Raw genomic sequence first — 26,127 nt, 5'->3', positions numbered from 1 at the left:
AAGTGGCTATCTTCAAATAAGGATAGTTGATCAAGACATTGTAAAGACCGCATTTTGCACTACGTTTGGTCTTTACAAATATATTATCATGCAATGTAATAGGGATTTCTAGTGGGCTTAGTCCCTATTGACCTTTAGCTTAAGTATTATAAAGGGAGTTTACTAGTGTGATGATCCTAGGGAGGGTAACAGTGTTATATGACCCCCCAAAGTTACCAAATTAAAATGCTAAAAACGAACAAACTTAAAAATCAAAAGTGCCACAACGTAAAATCTTAAGCTGGAAGAGAAATACCAGTTTGATTTGGTACTTCACTCACATGGATCGCCTATGGTACTAGAGCCCTAGAGGTTCCCAGTGTGGGCACTTTTCCTTGAAAATAAAAAAAACCCAAGGCATACAAAATAAGCACAAGGGGTCAAAGAAAAGAGAATAAGTCAAGCCCTCGGACATGAAATACTTGGCTCTCGTCATTAAACAGCTTAATTGACCAAAGAAAATTGAGAAGCTTGCCCATGGTATTAATAGTTGACCTCTAGTGCCTTTCGATTGTTAAATTAGTGACCCTAGACTTGTTTAGTTTTTTACCTTTACAATTGTTTATGCGTTTGATTATATTATAGTTTAATGCTTATTGTTTACTGCTGACAAATTGTTTAATATTTTGTTACCAATCAGTTTGTGTGCCTACAACTGCATATGCTTTTTAATTGTATATGAGAATGGAGCTACTGTGTCAATTTTGGTTGATTTTGCACTGATTGAAAATGGCTAAGGACATTCAATCTCGGATGTCTTCCACCTCGACGAATGGGCTCCATCTCAATAGCTTCCTAGGACGGAATCTACATCAGGAAGGGGGGCATGTTAACCCTCACGAACACCCTATCACATTCAACGAACGCATATTATTTATTTGATTGATTCATGGATTGGGCTTGTCGGTCCAATAGGTGTGTAGGTGATCGCCGATGAGAGATGCACCACTTATCTTATTTTTACAATAGTTTTGCAACTACCGGCCACTGTGGACGCCCATGTGTGAATGGGTCAAACTCTTATAAAAGGTCCATTTGACCTAAAATTCCTCATTCTTGGAGGTGTAAGCTACGAAGTGCTCTTTCTCCATCTGTGTCTCCTTCTCTATTGGACGGGAAGCGACTCACACACCCATGAAGTGCATGCAAAAACTACCTAGATCAACATAATGTCAATCGAGGACACAGATGACACGATAGGCACACGAAGGAAATCTCTTAAGCTTGTCAGGCTGAGACCATCCTACACATACAACACTCTGGAAGGCCAACTATACCACAATCAAGAACCTCACTGCCCTCAACTACACCACCTAGCCACATACACACATACGGAAGGTAACTCACCTAATCATGCCAGATTCGTACGAAACTTAAGGAACACCATCCCCTCACTAGGATACACCTGTCCCTAAGCTTCTACACTCAAAACCCTCACTCTAAACCCATCTGCGGAAAACGCGTAGGATGACAGAGCAGAATTTTGAAAGTGCCCGTAACTGAAATTTATGAGTACCTATGCGTAGCTTATGTTGCCACGATTCTATAGACTACTAGCACGCAGAAAATAGACATCGTTTGATACACTTACGGCCACAAATAGCTCGTAGATGCGTCGGCATGTGCGCTTCGTCTCGCGTGGAATGCTTGGCGTTGTCACGTAGCTCTCCTCAAGCCTACAGCAATGGTGCAGTCGGATCTCCAATGTGTTGAGCAAGCCGGGCGTAGCAAGAGGATAAAGATCACACTCACTCTCTTTCTCTCTCACACACAGTAGACGGCAGCGCTAAAGTTTTGGTACCTTATATACTAAGGCTACCTTAGGTTTAAACCAAAAATGGGGTTGAAAGGGAAGGGTTAAATGGCTTTGTATTTACAATCTGGAAGTGCCATTGCACCCCGGCTTCTGAAACTAGAATAACTACTCGTTAGAAATGACGTTTATAGCCATAATCCGTAGCATTTCATAACTCGCAAAAGATACGACATTGGTACGAAACTTGAGTTATGTTGTGTTGTTGACCCAGCGGTCAACATTCCCCCCTTCCGCATTCATGTCGTCCCCGACATGACCTGATTGTCGATGGCGATGTGGTCTTTGCTGTCATTTTGTTGTTGTAAAGAAAGTGTAGACTATAGCCTTTGCAGTAGCTTGTCTTGTTCGTCCAATTCGATGTACATAGTCTTCACATGATTCAGGAAAATCATAATTGATGACGAACTTTATGTCTTTCACATCCACGCTCCGAGCTGCAGCATCTGTTTCTGTCATTATAGGTCTACTGCCTGATCTAAATTCAAAAAGAACCCAATGTCGTTTAACTTGACTCTTATCATCATGGATAGAGAAAGCTCCATCCATCACTTGCTCCAGCAAATCTGTCAATTCGGAGTTTTTGTGATTCTCAGAAACAACTTCTACAATCTGTAGAATTGAGTGATTGGCTTTTTGATCTTGTAAACCAATGACAACTTTGTAAGGATTTTGTAGAAATTGTATGGCTAAACCCTTAACTTCTTTAGGCCAAGTTGCACTCCAATGCAAAGTCTGTCTATCAGGCCGAATCCAAGACTTAATTATTCTAATTTGAGGTTCAAAACCCTGCCGAGCATTCGATGCGCATTATCAAGGACAAGCTTTTGAGATCCTCCAATTACCCTTATGTCTGCTCTTTGTCATTGAGGACTTCTTTGTTCTTGAGTTATGTTGTGTTGTTGACCCAGCGGTCAACACTTTGCTGTTGTTTTGGCTTCATCTGTTGCACTGCTTGTATCTTTGTCGAACCACAACAAGAACTATGATCCATTAGAGCGGACATCTATCATCATAACCATTCATCTTTTGAGATCCTCTGATTACTTTTATGTCTGCTCTTCTTCATTGGGGACTTCTTTATTCCTGTGCAATCATGTTGTTAGTGTTGTCTGTATCTTTGTCATTGTAGGCCATTCTTCGACTTTCCATTGAGGAGAAGTATGCTATGATCAAAAATTGGTGCTCCAATTCATTTGTCTATTGATTTGAGTAGCATTTCCTTATTGTTGATGTAGAAGGAATATGTACAAGAGGATGGTGATAGGTGTCTTTAGATTAGGGTCTAAAACCTGGATGACCAAAGGGAAAAAACCCGGTGGAAAAAAAATGCCTTTGGTATATGCTCTTATTGGAGTTGAGCAGTTGAACGTGAAGTACATGTTCATGAAAGGTGAGTGCTTGGGTGAAACACGGAAAGAGTGCCTGGGTGTAAAGACATACTTTGTGAAGTTACATCGTTTTCTTGTACCTTCTTCTCTTTGTAGTGCTCAGGCCTCTCGTCAGTCTTTTCTTCATGTGGATTATGGATTTTTTTATTTTTTCTTAATAATAAACAAAGAAAATCTTAAAACACTCAACAAAAGAAAAATCATCAAATAGAAATCTAAATGCTATGTACACTATACACATGTCCCTAGGGGCTCATATATGGATTTTGTCCCCATACTCCTCTGTAACACTACTATGACGGCATATACTCTAAATTTAGTCAAAAAATTATCACAATAAAACGCAAAAATTCAATGCATCTCACAAAACATTCCCTCTAATAGTCATAATGTTAGGTCCGCATTCAGAATGCCTCCCCCCTTCCTATTTGGAGTCATCCTTTACGACAGGGTATCGCAAAGCGTATGTGTTGTGCTTGGGCAATTAAAAGTTGTGCCTATGTAGGCCTTGTCATGTAGCCCTATTATGCATACACAGTCAATGCATGGACAAGATTTATGTTGTGCAAGATGTGGGTATAAGCACTTTTCTTATTGGCATTTGTTGGTGAGGCTTCCTATTCTAAGCAATGTAATGGTCTTTGAAGCTCCTGTATCGTTGCTTGATTGAAGCGACTTGCTCTCTTCTAACTGTACTGTAATCGTAGGAAGAATTGTAAGAATTCAAGCGACGATGCACTGACAGCAGTTTTGTTGTTCTTCTTTGGGACCCATTTCTTTGCGATTATTGGCTGTTTTGTTGTTGGCGCTCTTTTGGGAACCCATACTTGCCCGTGCTTCGTTTGTGTTTGAAGAGACTTCTTTGGGATCCACCTTTGTGTTGTGTGAGTCACCTGTGGTCTTTGCTTCAGCCCTAGTACGCTGGGTTGGGGATGGGATTTAGGCTTTGAAAGTTGATACTGTGGTTGTTTTGGAATCCAAATGAATTCCTGACTTTTTCGTGCTTGAATCATCTTCTTTGGAGCCCAAACCTGAGTTGTGAAAGTTTGCAATTTTGTGATATTCTTACCCGTTCGTGCACGCTTTTCTTGTTTTTGTTTTGGTGTTGGATCTTGTGATTTGTCATTAGAGATCTTTGTCTTCTTGATCTATATCTATTTTTGGCCGATCTCGCTTTTTGGTATCCAGATTTGTCGATCTTTTTGGCTTTGACTTTTTGTCTTGTTCTTTTGACCTGTCATGGTTGTTGCTGAAGGGGTTGGTGATAGTGATGGCCTGAGTTGATGATAGGGGATGTCATAAGATTCATCACTATCGCTACTATCCTCAGCAAGGTTGATTTCTTGTACTTTCCCTTGATTTTTTGGCTGGTAGTGGAAAGTTACTATCTATTTGCTCATGGGTGGTAGTTTCTTGGAGGACTTTTCTAGTGCATTGATTAGAGCATTGTTAGCTCGTTGCTCTGGTCGTATTCCTCCTAGCTGAGTCTTTGCATCCTTATTAGGAGCTCTGTATGAGGATGCTTGTGGTGGCTGTGTCTTCACCGATGACTTTGGAATCCACTTTTGATGCACTTTATTCATGTAGTGATGACATTGATTCCCTGGTCGTTCATTTTCTTGAAGTTCGAAGTGTTCTACAGAGTCATAGAACTCGTCGTCTTCTTCATCTTTTGATTCTCCACATTTTCTTTGTTTGCTCCTTATTTCGATAGCTTGTTGATGTCTGGATCTCTTCATTTTCCTAGATTACAGTCACTGCAGAATAAGGAACGATATCATAGCCATTTTCATCACAAAACTTTGTTGTGGGAGCATCCTCCACGGCGCACACGTCTAGAGTAGCCAAGATGTGTTCCCATCCAAAAGTCTCTAACTCTTCTTCAGGAAATGGTTCTGGGATATAGTCCATATCCTCTATAACCCGCTCTAGGATACATTCCTCATGTTTCAAGCTGCCACATTGTGAAGCTCCACACATCCACAGTTCTTTAGGCTTACCTAACCAAGCTGGAAGTTCTGATCCTGCTACTGTGGCAGAATCAAACTCCTCTACCGGTGTTCTCGTCACATCCCTATAGCTATGGTCCCTCAAGTTTATCTTTGTTATGGTTTCCATATGTCTCAGGTATATATGGTCATAACCCCAATCTTGGACCATTTTCAATTGTCGCATGAATGGTCTTCCCAGAATGATGTCATAGTTGTTTTTCTTGCCAAAGTCAACAACAGCAAAAGTGTGTTCATATTCAATGCCACAAGAAGTAACAAGTACTTTTTCTAGCAGCCCTAGGGGCTTTTCTTTGTGTCCGGCTGCAAGCTGCAGGGTCATTCGTGTGGATATCAAGGCAGGTTTTCCCCATTTTTTCCAAACCTCTTTGGTTGCAATGGCCACACCAGCTCCACTTTCAAGGATTGCAATGGTTTTACACCATTGAATTCCATAGGAAGGGTGGTGTTTCCATCTTCTCCCTCGTAATACTCGCCTACCTTGTTTAATGGCACTGGCCTAGTATTTAGTTGAGGCATTTCAAGCTCTTTGATGCCTTCCTCGATTTGAGTCATTGGGGTTTTTACACCAAATTTCTCTAGACATTTACCCACATTAGCCCACATGTTTGGTCTTATTCTGAGAAACTCGGCTAACATTATTGTACAGGTGACTGGGGTAGATAGAATATCTACTAGCCCCTTTGAATCGATGGCCTTGTTGGGAGACAATCTCTGTGATGGGACTGCAACCACATCTGACTTGGTCTCATACTCTCCCATGTAGGACGATAGTGTTCTTAGCGAATGGGGTTGACTATCCATAGATTGTACAGATTCTTTGTCACCCCAACATGATTGCACGTCTAGATTCATTTGAGATCCAGTTTTAAATTCCTCTATTGGTGGTAGAAACACTCCTCGTTCATCACCAGTCTTGTCTACTAGTCTTCTTAGGTCATCGGCTTCATTGGCCTCTCTAACTTGTTTCCACAATTCGTCAAGACCATCTATCTCTTTACAATCCTCAGGTATAGCTTGGTGAAATCCCTCGGAAGAGTTATCTGTGGTATTCAGTACTATCCTTGGTTCTAATGCTGGGTCTTTGAGGTTTGTTCTGTGCTTATGGCTAGAATCTGGCTCTTTTAGTTCCTGGTTTGGTGGGATTACTTGTGTAGGCATGACACGGATCACATCCTCAGGTTTTGCAACTGGTGGTTCTAGTAAAGCTTGGGCTGTTTGAATCATTTTCTGGCACATTTCAAACCTTTGCTTTTCTAGTTCCGCATAGGGATATGTCATCCACCTGTGTTCTTGGGTTTGGTTGTTTTTGAGCCTCACATCATAGGCTTTCAAGAGGGCATCTAATGTCTCATTAACCTTCTCCACCAACACAGATCCTCCTAAACTAGCACTTCTCGGTTTCTCATCCGTGGATGGTTCTTCTAGAGGTTTTACCATCTGTGTAAGAGAAGGTGCCTCCTTTTCCTCATGTTGTTTTATCTTCTCCTCAGCTTCGGTAAGCTTCTCAGCTAGGGATTTTTGCTCTCGTTCCCTGCGTGCTTTCATCCTAGTCTTTCCAGCTTTCCAACTATTTTGTTTGCTCTTGGTTTTCTGACTAGGTGCGTTTGTCTTTGGTCCATCATCTTTCTTTGGACTCATGTCACTCTCCGTGTTCTTTGTCTCTCGATTCTCATCAACTTTCTTTTGAGCTTGTGCTCTCGTAACTACTTGAACTGGTACAACATTTTTATTTTCTGAGCTACTAGGTAGCTGAACAATCCCTAATACATTTGTCTTGATTTTCCTGATTTGGTTTGGGTTTTTCAGGCAATTGGGGATCAAATGAGTGATGCCACACTCAAGACAATAGGCATTTACTTCAGTGATCTACGTATGAGGAAATTGTTTGACCAAGTGGTTGTCATGACTTTTGTGACAATCTGTCTCTGGTTGAGGAGATTCTTTTAGCATTTCCTCTTGGCTATAAGCAAGATTTGATCTAGATAAGCCGTTATTTGCAATGAATCGCAATGTCCTTTCGTCCATTTCATACCTTCTTTCTTTCGACTGAAACTCAGGAGGTGGAGGTTGTACCGGCCTCACCACTCCATGTGTTTCTCTCACATTTTGTTGCTCCGAAGGGTAGTACTCACTTTGGTTTCTATACCACATTGTAGCTGGTACTGGAGTTGGTTTATTTGATGCTTCCATCATTGGCATGTATCTCATGTCTATCAGCATTCTAGCACCTGGCAGCGGAGGTTGTTGTCTTAAAACTCCTACTGGTCCTGGCACATTCCCCGTAATGTATCTAGGTGGAGTAGGTGCTTCTGGAACAGGTCGTACATACCTCTCCCTAGCATTTTCCATGCTACAATAGCACTCTTCCCCCGTATGGTTCGTCCATTTTCTCTCAATTTCACACCATTTCGTCTCTCCCGAATTAGACCTTACAAGAGGAATCAACCTCTTGACCAAGTCGTCGATAAGCTTTTCTTGATCAATAGGTGCCGTTGGCTTGGCAATGGACTCACTTATTTGTGAAACACTGTGTTGAGAGGATGTGTCATCTCCTTGACTCTTTAAGTCATTTTCTTTGTATGCCTCACAGTTATCCACTAGATAAAGAGCTTCTTTGATCAACTCGTTTAGCGTCATCCTCCTTATCATCTGCAGATCCTTCTGAAGGCCTGCATGTCTCATTCCCTGGATAAAGATCGGCATCAGTCATGCTTGCATAGGTAATTCCTCTCTCGGACAGAGCTTAACATATCTCTTGAGCCGTAATGATGCTTTGCGTACTGATTCATCCTCTTTCTGTTTGAATCTATGGATTTGCGAGACTGTGTTGTGAGCAATGCCTTTTGGCGAGAATTCTTCAATAAACTCCTCAAACAGCTCATCTAGTGTCTCAAAATCCTATTTTTCCACTGAGTCGAACCATGTAGCTGCATCATCTTCTAGAGTCAATCCAAATCCCGCAAACTGTGTCGCAAAATCTAAAACTTCCTCTGCTCTAATCACTCTTCTAAAAGCCGTTACGTGATCTCTCGGATCTTTATCTCCGGAGTATTTTCTGTTTACCCATTTCTGGACTTGGGATGGTCTAACTCGTCGATTGTCTACAAGTCTAACCAGAGACTCTCCCAATCCTTCTTTCGTTATCGCTCTTCAAGGGAATCCTGGTGGCTCTCTTCTTGGAATTCCTATAGGAATTCTCGTGTTTGGCGGAGGCATTTGTGGTCCTTCATTGACCAAATGTCCACCTCTTTCTAGCACAGTCTGTGGATTTGTGCTTTCTACAACTCTGTATTCTCATCCATACTTGTCGACAACTATAGATCTCCATAGACAGTCGACTCCGTATGTGTAGACATATAAGAGCTTGTAATCCGTTATCTCTTCTAGGTATGGATCTGAGAACCTATAAAGATTGACCTCATTGTCGTCAATGTATCTATATAGTCCTTCACTCTCATGACCAATCATCCAAACTCTCTCAACAAGATGGATCTTTATCAATTGCAAGTTTGGAAGATCCATTGTGGGAGGACATTCCTCTATCGTCTGGATCTCCAAGCTTGTGTAAGCTGCATTTGAATCTAGGGTAGACATGATTTTTGGGCTTAAGAGCTTTTTCTTGGTTCAAGTAGACTTAGTCCACTGTGTTCAAGTGCTTTGGTTAAGGAAAAGTCGAAACTATGTCCAAAACCGCAACCGTTTCGTCACAATTCTCGCAAATTGTCGCTTTCAGACACCCCTAACTTGCGGATGAATTTTGAGGCCTCAAACGATGTTTTTTTCAAATTTGAACTAAACGCATGCCTACGGCAACCAAGTTCAAGTTTTGCTCTAAGATCTGTAGAGCCGCTCTCAGGCTACGTTTTGATATAAAAACTTTTCCGATCCGATACCGTTTGTGAAAGTTATGGCCAAAATAGTGAAATGCAGTTTAGACTGGTCAAAATGAGTCCAAATTCAATTTTAAAAGAAGATGTGGGATCTCTGTGACACTGTGAACACTTATGTATGGTCAAAATTACAGTTGGACCCTAAAACTGGCCTAGAGACATCCTACGCGTAGGATGTCTATATGCTCAGAATTTAACAAAATTTGGTCCAGAGACTCCCCTTAAGTCCAGCAACACAATGGTATGCTTAGAATTTCATTTGAACCTAAAAATGTCCTTGAGACATACTACTCGTAGGATGTCTTTTTTCTCAGAATGACTTGAAATTTTCACCCCAGCTTCTCCTTGATGTGCTGATCACAGTGGTGTGCTCATAGGTTGGTTTGGAGTCCTAAATCAAGCTCGAGACATCCTACGCGTAGAATGTCTAACTGCTCAGATTTTGTCCAAACTTGATCCCAAGATTCTCCTAGTGCTCAACAACCCAATGATATACTCAAAATTGAATTTGGATGCCAATATGTCAAGATTTTAGGCTGCAAGAGCTTCTAGTGCACTCCAAGAGTAGGATGTCTGACAATTCTTGTCTTTGCTTGATAAATAGGCCAAACAAGGTCCAAACTCACTTTTGAAAAAAGTTCTGGAATCCTTGAGAGACTTAGAACCTCCCTATATGGCCAAAGTAGAATTTTGACCACTTTATGACCCTGGAGACATCCTACGCGTAGGATGTCTTTTTGCTCTGTTTCAGCTCAAACTTGCATTGTAGCTTCCCCTTGATGTGCTAAACTCACAGCTATTTTTACTTTTTGATTCTGACACCTATAGGTTGGTCAAATGATCAAGAATCTGTTCCAAAAGCCTGATGTCCGTTCTGATGAATTCCTAAGTCAAATCAACTCCAAATTGGACCAAATTTGACTAGGAGGCTTTGCCTAAGGCTATACAACACCCTGCTATGTCCACAGTTTGAATTTGGCCTCTAAATCATGCCTTAGACATCCTATGCGTAGGATGTCTAACTGCTCAGAATTGCCCCAAATTTGAACCACAGACTCTCCTTAAGGTGCTGATCACTGTGGTATGCTCAGAGGTTGATTTGGAGTGCTAAATCATGGTGAAGACATCCTACGCATAGGATGTCTAAGTGCTTAGAATTTCCCCAAACTTGAGCCACAGCTTCCCCTTGATGTCAGCAACCCACTGGTATGCTTAGATTTGAGTTTGGATGTCAAAAGACCCCAAAACTAGCTATTTTTGCCTTTTTCAGTCAAAAATGCTAAAGTCTATTCAATCTTCACTTTCACTGACCCAAATGAGATGAAATTTATCACATGCATTCAATACAACATTTAGAACATGCCTTTGGAGTCATCCTATGGCTTGGTCTCAAAATTAGGCCTTGGACACAATTTGGGTAGGATGTCTGGCAATTCTCGTCTTTTGGCTTTGATCTGTCAAAATTTGGTCAAATTTTCACTTTCCAGGTGAAAATAGGGTAAAACCTACCTTCTAAACACACTGGTAACCTCAGATTTTCAAAAAAATGCCCAAATCACCCTGTAGACATCCTATGCGTAGGATGTCTACTGCTTATTTTTTCAGACTGAAGTGTCCCTGATGCTTCCTTATGCTCTCAGCAGGTGCAAGTATGCTTCACAATTGCAAAAACATGCAAAAATCACTCAATTTAAGCCTTTTCTGAAATTTTACGTTTTCTGACTCCGCCTTTTGGCTTTTGGTCAACAAAAATAGGAAAAAACACCCAAGTCAATATGTTACAAGGGTAAAACCTACCCTCTGAACCCACTGGTGCAATCAAAATTTTCAAATTTGGTCTCCAGAACCCCCTTGAGACATCCTACGCGTAGGATGTCTATGTTTTTAGAATTACAGGTTTCTTCACAGAATCCTTGCAAATGCTCTTTTATATGCACAGCATCAGTCAGCCATACAATAATATCCACAAAAGCTTGTTTAATGCATTTTTATCCTCAAAAGCACACTTTTCCGTGATTTCAAATGCAATCAAGCACTTTAGCAAATAATTCAGTGCTGAATAGCTCTAGATCAGAATCGGATCACTTACCTAAAGCTACTCCTACAAATCATATGGGGTTTTGCATCTATGAGTAGAAAAACGCTTCACTACCACACACAGACTAGTAAACGCTTTTATCACCTCACAAATCACTCGACCACCAACAACTACTCTAATCCACAGATCCTAACTAAACCTATCTAGTCGCAGACCCTCGGCAAGACACACACTTCCTGGCTATCCACTTGATCGCGGAATATCCTCTTCCGTATCCACTTAAGAAAAACGCTTTCTTTAGCCCAACCTAAATCAAGCAACCATCACACGAGTGTTAGTAGGAAACCTACTTAGGTCCTTGTGTCCCCGGCAGCGACGCCAATGTTGGACGGGAAGCGACTCACACACCCATGAAGTGCATGCAAACACTACCTAGATCAACATAATGTCAATCGAGGACACAAATGACACGATAGGCACACGGAGGAAATCTCTTTAGCTTGTTAGGCTGAGACCATCCTACACATACAACACTCTGGAAGGCCAATTATACCACAATCAAGAACCTCACTGCCCTCAACTACACCACCTAGCCACATACACACATACGGAAGGTAACTCACCTAATCATGCCAGATTTGTACAAAACTTAAGGAACACCATCCCCTCACTAGGATACACCTGTCCCTAAGCTTCTACACTCAAAACCCTCACTCTAAACCCATCTGTGGAAAACGCGTAGCATGACATAGTAGAATTTTGAAAGTGCCCGAAACTGAAATTTATGAGTACCTATGCGTAGCTTATGTCGCCACGATTCTATAGACTACTAGCACACAGAAAATAGACATCGTTTGATACACTTACGGCCACAAATAGCTCATAGATGCGTCGGCGTGTGCGCTTCATCTTGCGTGGAATGCTTGGCGTTGTCACGTAGCTCTCCTCAAGCCTACAGCAATGGTGCAGTCGGATCTCCAATGTGTTGAGCGAGCCGGGCGTAGCAAGAGGATAAAGCTCACGCTCACTCTCTTTCTCTCTCACACACAGTAGACGGCAGCGCTAAAGTTTTGATTATGATTAAAAGTGTTTTTTACAAAATGACCTAGGTACCTTATATACTAAGGCTACCTTAGGTTTAACCAAAAATGGGGTTGAAAGGGAAGGGTCAAATGGCTTTGTATTTACAATCTGGAAGTGCCATTCCACCCCAGCTTCTGAAACTAGAATAACTACTCACTACAAATGACGTTTATAGCCATAATCCGCAGCATTTCATAACTCGCAAAAGATACGACTTTGGTACGAAACTTGAGTTATGTTGTGTTGTTGACCCAACGGTCAACATTCTCCTTTGTGTGCTCACGTGTGTATGTTTGTGTGTGTATGCTAGAGAGAGAGAGAGAGAGAGAGAGAGAGAGTAATCGAGCATTACGGTGGCATCGATGGCGGCGAGGCGGTTGAGCGCGGCATCGACGGTGGCTCCATCTTCTTTGCAGCACAGGATCCTTCACGATGAAAGCATTGAGTGGTGAGTGGCACACCATCACTACAACACAACATGGAGATATCGACGCGCGTTTATCGACGAAATTAGCGGGCGTCGCTATATGCGTCGATATACGCATCTCAATGTACGTCGATATACGTGGAAAGGCTTTACTTCCCACACGTATATCGACGCCTATAGCGACGCATATATCGACGCGTATAGCGACGCAAAAAAAATTGGGAGAAAAAAGCGAAACCCGCGAGCAGCAGGGGCCATTTTCGCCTGCGCTCTGCTCAAATCTTGGCCTCCACCTGCTGCGCAGGTATTATGCCCCCCCCCCCCCCCCCCCCCCAACCTCTCTCTCTCTCTCTCTCTCTCTCTCTCTCTCTCTCTCTCTCTCTCTCTCTCTCTCTCTCTCTCTCTCTCTCTACATCGTGTGTGTGTGTGTGTGTAGGAAAGAGAGAGAGAGAGAGAGAGAGAGAGAGAGAGAGAGAGAGAGAGAGAGAGAGAGAGAGAGCGGTGTGTGTGTGTGTGTGTAGGAAAGAGAGAGAGAGAAGTGTGTGTGTGTGTGTGTAGGAAAGAGAGAGAGAGAGAGAGAGAGAGAGAGAGAGAGAGAGAAATGTGTGTGTGTGTAGGTAATCAAAGAGAGAGAGAGAGAGATAGAGAATTAATGTATGCTTAGGAAATTAAAATTAAAGAAAAATAATTAAAGAGAGAAATGAAATGAAATGTTATATTAACGTCTTCGAAAGGCCAAAGTGACCTATGAGACATGAGACAAGAAAGTTACAATGTGATGGATCTGATACAAAGTCAGAGCAAGAAGATGACAAAATAAAATATTATGGAATCCTAAACTGCTGGGTATGGACTAAACGGTTAAACCAGCTAGCTGGGATAGGTAGATCATAGGAGATCCAGCAGCTGTCCTCGGCGGATCTCATCAATCTCCTCCATGGTCAGTAGTCTGACCGGGCGTTATGCATGTCGAGCCAAAGTGACCTAGCTAGATCCTCTGATGCAGCCTCTATCGATGTTGTGTAGTCCTCCGCAGTCGTGGACGTCTAAATCTCCCTAGCTCAGTCGCTCGTTCGATTAGTAGAGAGATAGGGAAGTAGAGAGCGAGAGAGAGAGAGAGAGAGAGAGAGAGAGAGAGATAGGAAATAGAGAGATAGAGAAAGATATATATATATATATATAAAGATATATATATATATATAAAGATATATATATATATATATATATATATATATATATAGAGAGAGAGAGAGAGAGAGAGAGAGAGAGAGAGAGGTAGGGAAGTGAAGAGCGAGACAGAGAGAGAGATAGGAAAATAAGGAAATAGAAAGAGAAAGAGAGATAGCGAGAGCAAGATCGAGAGAGAGAGAGGTCGGGAAGTGAAGAGCGAGACAGAGAGAGAGATAGGAAAATAAGGAAATAGAAAGAGAAAGAGAGATAGCGAGAGTGAGATCGAGAGAGAGAGAGAGAGAGAGAGAGAGAGAGAGAGAGAGATATCGAGAGTGAGATCGAGAGAGAAAGAGAGATCGAGATCGCTTTTTTGAGCAAGAACCATGCAAGGCTTCTGAATCTTTCTCAAGTTGCTCATCCATCTCCACATTATCTTCTGGCTTGGACATGGAGGCCCCGTCCGGTTTACAATCAGGTACAAAACTTTCATTGGGCTGAGAACTTCCATGGCTTGTGCTTTCATCAAGTGCGGGATTGGAAAGCTTTCTCTAACAGGCTACCTCGGAATGGAGGCAGGTGGGTTCGTAGACAGAGAAGAAACTATGGAACTAAAAGAGGCAAAGGGGTTTTGTCTGCTACATGTATTGCCATGTACACCTGGGAGTGCACGTATGTGTCTACCCATATAGGATTTGACCAATAAAGACAAGTTTTTGACCTGGTGGTCCTGATCTCCGTACACCTCTGGACTGAGGTGTACGGAGATTGGGCAAGACTAGAAAATGCGAGGTAGTTTACATTGTGAGGAGTATATATATATATATATATATATATATATATATATATATATATATATATATATATATATATATATATATATATATATATATTAAAACAACATTCATAATCATTGTAGATGGAAACGTCATCAACTAACATGGAGGAAAATATTGCATGCTCGTGCACGCTCTGCAAGTATCAAATCTTGTGCAAGCGTAGGATATGTAATGAGCATGTGCACAAGTACGGAGAGTTTGCTAGAGAAACCGTACAGAATCTGCGATACGACTCCTACAGAACGGGCATTGATTTCTGCGACATAGCACCTACATCTGAGAGAGAGAAAAAAGATTATGCGTGAAGGTCCGACCAATATAGAGCCACGGATGGAAGCAGAAAAGGTCTTACAGACAGAAGACGACGGCATGGAGGAGATGCTAGATGCCTTCTTCCAGACAAGCGAGGAGAACGCGAACGAAGCAGCACCAGAAGCCGTGCGCCTATCTCCTGAAGACATGTTGAGGAAGTTGGCACGTCAACCAATCTATGAAGGCGCCAAAATATATGTGCTTCGTACTTGTCTGGCGTTTTTGAATCTTCAGTCAGTGTACGGGTGGTCAGGATGCAAGCGTCACTGCTTTGTTTAGGTACGTAATTTACAAAAGAGATTTTCCGATTGCAATGGTGATGTGGTCGGAGAGCTTTTTAATTTAATGTGGCTTAAACAGGTTATTGTGGGAGCAACTTCTCCCGACTGGCAATGAAATACCCCCCTTTAGGCCAGACGCAAAGCAACTTCTGACCTCAGTTGGCTTGGACTACAACAAGATTCATGCATGTCCAAATGATTGCATTCTTTTTCGCAATGAATTCGCAGATTGTCTGTCATGTCCTAAGTGCAGAGCAATGCGCTACAAACAAGATGCAGTTGGCAAGACAGTGCCAGCTAAAGTGTTGCGGCATTTCCCTATTATTCCTAGGATAAAAAGCATGTTTCGTTGTGGTTCCATTGCAAAGTTGATGCGGTGGCATTCTACGAATAGATCCACTGATGCAACATTTAGGGTGCCCGCTGATTCGAAGGCTTGGAGACACATTGAAGATACCTAGCCACATTTTAAGAGTGAACCACGTAATTTGCGTTTGGGCATGGCAATGGATGGAGTCAATCCATTTGGCTTGAGAAGCTCGTCATGGAGCACTTGGCCTGTGTGCCTTATCAATTACAACCTCCCGCCTTGGCTTGCTATCAAGAAGGGTCATTTGATTGTAAGCTTGATTGTACCTAGTAAGTTCAAGGCAAAATGTTTATCTAGCTCCACTAGTTGACGAGCTCCAAGAGTTATGGCATGGGATCGACATAGCAGATGCGGTTGAACCAGTAGGACAACAGCATGCAAGGATCCATGGACTTCTTTTGTGGTTTATGCATGATTGGCCAAGAGACGGAGAAGCTTCTGGTAATGGTTATTGATTTACAAAATTCTCAATATTCGCAAGCCCTTTGCCTTGGCCTGATTCATGCTTTGATATATGTAGGACTAACAACTTCGGGATACAATGCATGTCCAATTTGCGGGCAGTCTTTGGAAGTGCACTATTCTACCTCTCTTCGAAAGACAATTTATCAAGGCCACCACCGTTATCTTCCAGATGGCCATCACTTGCGCGAAGGCCAGCTTGGTCGCGTCGAATGTCGTCCTATGCATGTACAAGAGTGGCGTCGCCGATGGGAGCAACATGAGGGGCAACCTTTGCCAGGAATGAAACGTTTGTCCATTCTCCATATGTTGCCGTACTGGGGTGATCTACTAATTAACCATTTGCTGGATCCAATGCATATATTCAAGAATGTGGGAGAGATCCTCTGGAAGACAATCATGGGAATGAAAGACAATCGAGCTTCACGAGATGATTTGCAGTCGGTTGGAAAGATGCCAGAGCTGTGGCCTTTCACTAATGCATCTGGTCAAACAAAACTTCCAAAAGCTCCATGGGTATTGCTAAAAAACAAAGAGCGACAAGTGAAAAGGGTGATTTTAGAGTTCAGGACGCCAACAGGATATATGCGATGTCTCAAGACAGCATTCACCCGTGACGATCAACTGCCAGGGTTGAAATCGCACCACTAGCATAAGTTCTTGCAATTCATTCTTCCAATTGCGATCAAGGGGTGTTTAATGGAGGAAGTGCGGACTTGCATATACAAGATTTCAGAGCTAGTGCGGTGGATCTCTTCCAAGGAGATACGGGAGGAATCTATTGCAGTCGCAAGGGCTAACTCCATTGAGATAGTTTGCATAATTGAGAAGTATCTACCCACGAGCTGCCTAACTATCCAAATGCACTTGCTCGTCCATGTAGTAGATGAGGTTGCAGTGGCAGGTACAGTCCACAGCCATTAGATGTTCTTTCTAAAGCGGTTCATGAAAACACTTAAGGGTTTTGTTTGCCAAAAAGTGCGTCCAGAGGGGAGCATGGCAGAAGGATGGCTGGTGCAAGAGTCTCTTGTATTGACGACCAAATTTCTATCCGTTTCTGACCCAGAAATGCCTCGACTGTGGAGCGATGAGGAGGATGCAAGACTGGTGGGAGAGGAGCCGCAAGGGCAAGGGGTGCCGAAGAAAATGAACCTGGCCATGCGAGAAAAGATCATGAAGTTCTGTATACTAAACTCAGCGCCGATGCAAAAATGGCTTGAAAGGTACGAAGAAGAGAAAGAGAGACGCAATCTAGAGCGACATGATTTCAGGCAAACTCGAACTACTAGAGGCTTACCCTTGCCAGACTATCTCGCTCCTCTACCTGAATTCCCTACAATGGCATGGTTGGACAAGACAGTGAGAGCAGCTCGACAGATCAGAGAACCCATATCTCTACAAGAGGAAGAGCTGGCTATTGGATGTGACTGGAAGTATCATACATACATGGCACTGTGGTCGCATGGAAAGCATTTCAGAACACAACAAATTGACAACATAAGAAACATGTTTGACAGTGGGGTAATGGTTAGTTTCATGCAAAAGAGCAGGGCCAGTGCTAGAGACACGAATGAGAGCACTAGCAACCTGGATTACTGTGGTCTGGTGTCAGATATCCTGAAAGTAAGCTTCAGGCAGTTTGAGATGTTTTTGTTGGATGTAAAGTGGTTCAAGGTGATTACTTCTAGTCGCAATGCAACGGTACACAGAGATGGAAACAAGCTTGTGCAAATAGATTCTACAAAGACTTGGACAGATGCGAGTGACACATTTTCTCTCCTTGAACATTGCGAGCAAGTGGTCTTTGTACCGGACCCTCGAGAGCAAAAGTGGTGGTTTGTGGTTCAGGTTGCTCCAAGAAATAAACAAGTATTTGAAGGGCAAGATCTCCTGGAGGAAAGTCAATCAGACGACGTCCATACTACTGTGACATTAGATGAGATGGATGAAGGTATGGCAGAGGAAGCTGACAGATATACGAGGGATGACGCAGACGAGCCAGAATTGACACTTGTAGATGAAGATGCAATGGATGAAGACAATCTTCCAGAACGAGTAGGGGCAAAGTTATGTTTGCAATTAGAGATAGACGATGATACGGTGCAAGATCTTATCGATGATGCCTCACTCGTCGAGGCCTAGGCCTGTAAGTGTTTGTGTGAAGACTTTGATTTAAAATTAAGCTTAAAGTTAATTTAAACAACTATCTTCTGACGCTTTACTTTACTTTCTTTGTGCAGGACTTTAGTATGGCAGACGAGATTCCATATCCCGCTTCCATGAGTGCAGATGCATTCATGGGCTTCGTTACACGGATGACGCCTGCTCAGATGGCAGAGGCTTCTAAGTACTGGGTAGCCAAAGGCACGGGTACTACGCCTCCGGGCTTCACACCCGAGGGACCGACGCCTAGGCGGGGGATGCCTACGGGGTTCAGGACGCCTATGGGTACGACGCCTTCTTCTCCCATCACGGCCACTTCGACACCTAGGGGTGGGGCAGAGGCGGGTACGTCCTCATCTCCGCAGCACAGGCGCACTCGCCGATCTCGGCAATCGTCAGGTGGAGGTGGTGGTTGCTGTGGAGGAGGGTCCACAGATGCTTCGACCCCTCCTCGCTCATGACCCCCGTCTTACCCACGCACACCTCTTAACACACCTCTTGGCACACCTCGTACACCTTGGGGGGCACACGATCCTAGTGCCTCCAAGCTCTATATTGTACGGGGAGATGGTTCTGTTGACATGGATAGAGTCGGGACTGAGATGTGACAGCGGATTCGCCAGCTCGTGGAGCTGCAGTTTTCGACCAGCATTTTGACGTCTTGGGATCAGCAAGACAAGGAAAAAGTCACTTACATAGTGGAGACCATCCTGAGAGAGTACCAGCCTGCTCCGGGTTCTTCCGTTGTTTCGGCGCGATGGATCAAGGGTGTTGCACGAGACACCATCAAACATCGACGAGATGCAGCTCAGAAGGCTTTCAGAACCGGCTTGCCGAAGCCTTTGGGCATCCCACATGAGACATGGCTGCAGATCAGGGAGGATGAGCGGACAGCGGCCACGCGGTTCAGACAGCAGCGTGAGGCCGTGCAGGTACGACAGATGACTAGGGGGACATCTCATCTTGGCAGCGGAGGCTTCGATACCTTTCGCTATGATTTTGTGAGTTTCTAATCCAATCTTAACTATGGCGTTTTTTAAAACGCGATGAATCATGTATTCTTATTACTTTGATTTTTGTATAAACGCAGAATCTTGCCATGCATCGAGCTCCATCACGCGAGGAGGAGTCAGATGGATATCGCAGAGGTATCTATGAAGTACTGAATGATCTTGAAGCTTCAGGAGAGCCTGTAGATTGGGAGGCCTTACAGTCTCGCTGATCGCTTGAGGTGAGACGTTAATATGTGTGAGTTGATTTAATTAAGTCAGTATATGTGAAGTAATATCAATACTAATTTTGTGAGTTGTCCTATGTGCAGGTTGCGACGCCTAATCATTAGTGGACCAGATTTCATCTATATGCTTTGTGAGACACAAACACGCTTCTGTGTCTCTTTTTTGTACAAACAGTTAGTGTTCAGACAGTTATTGTTTCCCTTATGGTTATGATTATTGTCATTGTCATTGTATAGATAGTTATTGTTTCTCTTTCTGGTTATGCTTATGGTTATTGTTAATTTTGTTTATGGTTATGGTTATCTGCATTATGGTTTTGATCAAAGTGGTTATAGCCAGTTATGGTTTTAAGTTATGGTTATGCTTTTAAGTTATGGCTATGCTTTTCAGTTGGTACGGTTGTCTTTCATTGGCCTTAAATCTCATGTGAGATCCTACATGGATAGCATGTAGGAGGCGTATACATGATATGGTTTTTTTTGAAAAGTTTATGTAAAAACAAAGGGAACTCTGCCGAAATTTTTGCGTGCGGGAGCATGGTTGATATTTTGGTGCTGCTCGCTTTCTTGGGCAGAGGGCAGGAAGTCTGGCTGTGGCTATGTCCATCTTTTAACTAGGCACAGGCCAAGCTACCTGCCCTCTGCCCAAGAAAATTTTTTTCTACTATGGTCGTCGCTATATGCGTCGCTATGAGCGTCGCTATCCGCGTCGCTAATAGCGACTGGTTTCACAGTGATGCGTATAGCGACACGCATAGCGACGGGCAGCATTGATATATGCGTCAATAACACCTGTTTTTGTTGTAGTGCATTGTTTCTTTGAGCTTGCTAGGACTCTCTAGTTGTGTGCTTGTAGCCTTTCGAGGCTCACACACAGTGCACAGGCAAGTTTCCAACCTTTGACACATGCGGCAAAGCACACAAAACACTCTCCAAAATTAAGGGGTACGAGGATCAGAGATGCCTGGGTTGATTCTTGCTCAGGCTACGCAGACACAGAGATAGCCTGATGAGAGGAGAGGCTAGCCAGTTGTGCACGTATGTCGCACGTGTCAATGCAAGGAACTTGCCGATACACCGTGTGCGAGCCACAAATGGCTCCAAGCACACAACAAGCCTAACCTAGCAAGCTCAAAGATGGCGTTGGTGTGTCACTCACTGCTCTACGCTTCCTGGCATGGAGGATTCTTCACCGCGAAGAAGAAGGAGACGCCGCTACGCCGCACTCAACCACCTCGTCGTCGTCGTGCCACCGCAATGCTTGATCGCACTCTCTCTCTCTCTCTCTCTCTCTCTCTCTCTCTCTCTCTCTCTCTCTCTCTCTCTCTCTCTCTCTCTCTCTCTCTCTCTCTCTCTCTCTCTCATACACACACACACACACACAAGGAGATGACGAAGAAGAAGATGGAGATGGAGCAAGAGCACTCTTCAATTGCACAAATGAGAGAATGAGTGAATTTTAGGTTTAGTTGACTTTTATATGAGCTTGCCCCATTCACACTTGGGCGCCCATGCTTCGCCAACTATTCTCTTGAATGTTCCAGTTAGAGTGCGTCTCTCATCGGCGATCACTCTTACCCTTTTCCTATTGGACCGACAAGCCCGGTACCTGACTCTACCAAGTAAATAATACAACGCCCGTCGTAGGTGATAGGGTGTCCGTGAGCCGTGAGGGTTAACATGCCCCCCTTCCTGATGTAGATTCCGTCCTCGGAAGCTATTGAGTTGAAGCTCGTTCGTCGAGGTGGAAGATCATTTGAGATGAATGTCCTTAGCCTTCTTCAGTCACTCCAAAATCAAACAACATTGGCACAATTAATTGCATTCTCATAAACAATTAAAAAGCATATGCAGTTGTAGGCAGACAATTTGATTGGTAACAGAATTTTAAACCTTTTGTCAGCAATAAACATTAAATTGCAATATAATGAAACGCATAAACAGCTGTAAAGGTAAAAAATTAAAGAAGTCTAGGGTCGCTAATTTAACGGTCGATAGGTACTAAAGATCGACTATTAATACCAAGGGTAAGCTTCTCAATTTTCTCTGGTCAATTAAGTTGTTTAATTGCGAGAGCCAAGTATTTCATGTTCAAGGGCTGACTAGAGGCTATACCTAGAAGACCTTGTAGTTAAGCTACGATAAAAGGAATTTCTCATGAAATCATCACCTGGAGTAATTACCTTTTCTTTGACCCCGCAAAGTCTTTTCACAGTGATTCAATTTTGATGTGTGTGCTTATTTTGTATTCCTTGGGTTTTTTGCTTTTCAAGGAAAAGCGCCCACACTGGGAACCTCTAGGGCTGTAGTACCATAGGCGATACATGTGAGTGGAGTCCCAAATCAAGCTGAGTTTTCTCTTCCAGCTTATAATTTTACATTGTGGCACTTTGATTTTTTGTTTGTTCGTTTTCAGCATTTTGATTTTGTAACTTTGGGGGGTCATATAACATTGTTACCCTCCCCAGGCTCATCACACTAGTAAAATCCCTTTATAATACTTAAACTAAAGGTCAATAGGGACTAAGCCCACTAGAAAGCCCTAGTACATTTCACACAATGCTGCCTAAATCGGATTAAGAACGTAAGTAACCATTAATTATTAGGAAGGCATTCCCCATGGTATTAAGAGAAGATCTCTAACACATAGCTTGGTCAAACTAGCTTATTTGGACTGCTTGATTTTTAAACCTAGACAAGTGATTATGACAAAAAATTACATTGAATTTAATGTTTGATGCTAAGCAAATACACTGAATATTATGCTACCAATTACAATTAAAGTAGACAAACATGGATGCAAAAAGATAAGGGACAATGCTAATGGACAAGAAACACCTGTTTGTGTTGATGGTCGTGCTTGATTTGAAGTGTGAACGAGAGAAAGATTCCATGAAGGTCCAAATCCTAACCACAGCAACATGTTCCTGTACACACTATGAAACACAAAGAATACCTCTAGGAGGCACATTAGTGGGAAAAAAGAACTTTGCTAATCACTAAACTCTAAAATATAAACACTTCTATCCTACTAATCCTACCTACCCTCCATCACTCGAGTGATGAGAATCAAAGGTGTTTATGACATAGGTTTTTGTTTCAGTGTACCATATGTGAATGTGTAGGTCTGGGTCAATGTTTTGACTTTTGTTGTGCATACTTGTTTGCTAATTGCTCTTGCTCTTTATTATTTTTGTTTTTTTTGTGAGTATAAGTCTTTATATATACATTCCCTATGATTGGTGATTGAGATGTCAAGGAAAGAAGGTTGAGAGGGGAGTGAGTGAATGATGACTGTCAGAAAACACTCCCCCCTTCCTTGGGTAGATCATATCGTTTGAAATGTGCTCGTCACCCTCTTAAACCAATTGTTCCAGTTGGTAATAGGTGAGGATTTTTGCCAATAGTTTTCTATTACCTTAGGTGCCTCATTGAGTTGCAAGGGTGGTAAGGTACTCTCCCAGGATCAAACTTGAAGTGGTTCATAAGGTGATTCTTGAACACTGGGAGGTGTGGATTTCTTTGTAGCTTTATGGAGGTCCACTATTGCAGATGGAGGCTGTGGAGAAGCTTTTACCTCTATGGATGCATTATATGAGGAGCTAGAAGCTTCATGGGACTCCCCCCTTCCTGAGCTAGGTGGAACAAATCGTTCTTTCTTTGGTACCCAAACTACCTCTGGAGCGGGTGTGTAGCATTCTGTGATTTTTTTCTTTCCGCGATCTTCGATTCGTTTTGGAGCTACGGGGTTGGGCTCACATGGGTCAGGTGACAAGTAAGAACACAATCTACGTTTTGGCACCCATATTTGATCATTTCCTTGATAGTAGCCTTGGGCTTCCAATAGTTTTTTAGGAATCCAACGCAACGTTTCTTTACATTTCTTGGGGCGAGAGGTACATTTCTTACAAGGCTTCTATTTTTTAGCACTAGCTATAGTCGCTAAAGAGGCTTTAGGGACCCACTTTTATGTTTTCTTCGTTATATTAGGAGAGTCTTGTCAGAAGCTATATGCATTGCCTGTAGCATATTTAAGGGTATGGCCATTTCATCCCCCTCAGGTGTTACCCAAGTCGTCCCCCTATTTCCCCAAGTGTCTATGGTTGCTGCTAGGTGGACCCAATCCACATTGTCAGACTCAGTCATCTCAGGTAGTACGTCCATATAAGGAGAATCTTCCCCAACATCAGTGTCCGCTTTACACATGTAACAATACTGCAATGGGGCCGAGTGAACTGTGGTGTCAGATCTATGATCAATTATAAACCTGTTTCCTAGAGGATGTGCTCGACCAGTCACAAGATCCACTCGAATGACAGAATCTTGGAACTGCAAGTAAACATGGTTTTTAGATCAGTCATGCACCATTTTTGCTTCCCTCATGAAAGGACGTCCTAAGATCATTTCTGATGCCATAGTATGTTTGGAGAAATCCATAACAATGAAGGTAATCATGATTTTATGTCCAAAGACCTTGATCTTGAGATCTTCTAGCATCCCAATAGGCTTAACAATAGACCCATTGGCCATCTTCACTAGTATAGTTGTGGTCGTAAGGTGAGGTCTTCCCATAGTTTCCCATCAATTTTTAGTCACAATGCTAACCCCAGCGCCACCATCAAGGATTCCCTTCACAGTTAATACCTTAGTAGTGATTGGTATGGTCGCATTGGATTCATCACCCTCAAAGTATTGTCCCAACTTGTTAACAGGTATTTCTATAACAAGGTTCTCATCTAGGTTGGGTTGTGGATCTAGGTTGGGTTGTGGATCTATGTGTTCCTCCTCTATTGGCATCTCTCCAGCTCCATCCATTTGTGAAAATTGTGGTAGCCCAAACTTTAGTTCTCCATTGAGGAAGGCTCAAAGAGCTAAGACTAGCTCAGGGTCTTTATATAGTTTGGACATGATGGTGGTTCTAACTTCTGAAGACATGAAATCCATCAATTTGGCAATGTTTAACGGCACCTTTTGGACTTCAGTCCCTTGACGTGGGGAAGATGGGATCTCCATTTCTTCAATAGGATCAGGTAGTCCCTCTGTAAACATTCTTTCCATCAAGAAGTGAGTACGCACACTTTCCCATGACTTTAAGTCACTTTCTTCTTGGATGACACTAGGTATGGCTAAGGGTCTATGGACTTGGTGAGGTTGTTGTTGTGTAGGGAACACGGTGTCTATAATCTGGATCTGCCTAGGTAATGGTTCTAGACCCCTTTGGGTATCTTCTACCAAACTCCTTAATTGCTTAACTCGCTCAATCTCCTCTGTAGGGTTTGGAATCTTCTTCTTGGATCCTGGCCATTGTGGCTCATGAAGGTCTTCCTTGTTGGTTTCTATCTTAGTGGAAGTTTTGGTCTCCATGGTTTCACATGAATCAGAATCCTCTTCAGCCTCGTTTATATATACGGGGTCATCACTAGTCCCTATGTTGGTATTTGAACTGGGGTCTGACTTCGCTGCTTTTTGCGATCTCTTTCTTCGTGTTTTCTTCTGTTTTTGAGATTGGGCAATTGATGCCGTGTCTCTTTCCTCAAGAATATAATTTTGTTTTTGGAGCATCGATCGTGTGAGTACGTTTATTGGTACCACAAGTGTACTTTGTGATGGCTCCTCGGTAACTTCAATCAAGTTTAATGGTGTGATCTTCGGAGCATTTGGATTATTTGGACATTGGGCAATCAAATGATCTATGCCACATCGATTACACATGAGTATCGGCATTGTAGACGTGCTCGCTTGATTGGTTTGCATTAGTGTGGCATTCTTTTGTAGCCTAATAGGACACTCGGCTACACGATGTGGACCTCCACACTCATAGCATTGAAGAGGTGGTCTCTTAGCAGTGTAATTGATATTTTGGCCTTTTTCCGCAAGAGAAGCTACTTGATATACAGGTTTGACTTGTCCCCAATAGTCCTCCATGTAGTATTGTGGACTTTCTTCAAGCACATCCATCCAATAGGCAATATTAGGGTCTATATCTTCCTCACAGCCTTCCAAACAAGAAATAGATGACTCACAACCCACTTGATTCACAGAAGTGATTCTCGGATGTGGTGGTTGTGTTCCTAGCACTGGAGGTGGTAAGGGTGTTGTTTGAACAACATTTTGGGCCCTAGGGACCATGTGTTGTGCTGTTTGTTCAAGAGGTGCGGCTAGCATCAATGCAAGCACTCGAGGTGTGTCTGGTTGGTCTATTGGCCATCGCGCGCTTAAATACTATGCAATCCTTAGCTTGATGACCATACCTTCCACAGGCATTGCAATTCCCACTGAATTTTACTCTAAAAGTAGGGCATTCACTGGTACTATGCGGTCCATAGCATACTAAGCACCATTGTTGCTCCCTTCTAGGATACATACGATTGTTTTGCGTAGCACGATTGTCTCTAAGACTCTCTTGAATAGCCTTGGTGAGATCTGCTAAAGTCATCTCAGATATCTTTGGCTCAGGCTTTAGGGTCATTGGTCGATGCCCTGATGCTTGTGAGCTAATAGATTTAGACTCAACAGACACTCTTTCTCCTTGAATCATTAAATTATCCTCCAATTGGATCAAATTGGTGATGACTGCTTCCCAAGTGGTGATACCTCTAATGA

The sequence above is a fragment of the Adiantum capillus-veneris genome, chromosome 10 (genome assembly GCF_014529385.1).
Source record: "Adiantum capillus-veneris isolate H3 chromosome 10, ASM1452938v2, whole genome shotgun sequence".
In the NCBI taxonomy this organism is placed as follows: Eukaryota; Viridiplantae; Streptophyta; class Polypodiopsida; order Polypodiales; family Pteridaceae; genus Adiantum; species Adiantum capillus-veneris.
This window is presented reverse-complemented; position numbering follows the sequence as displayed.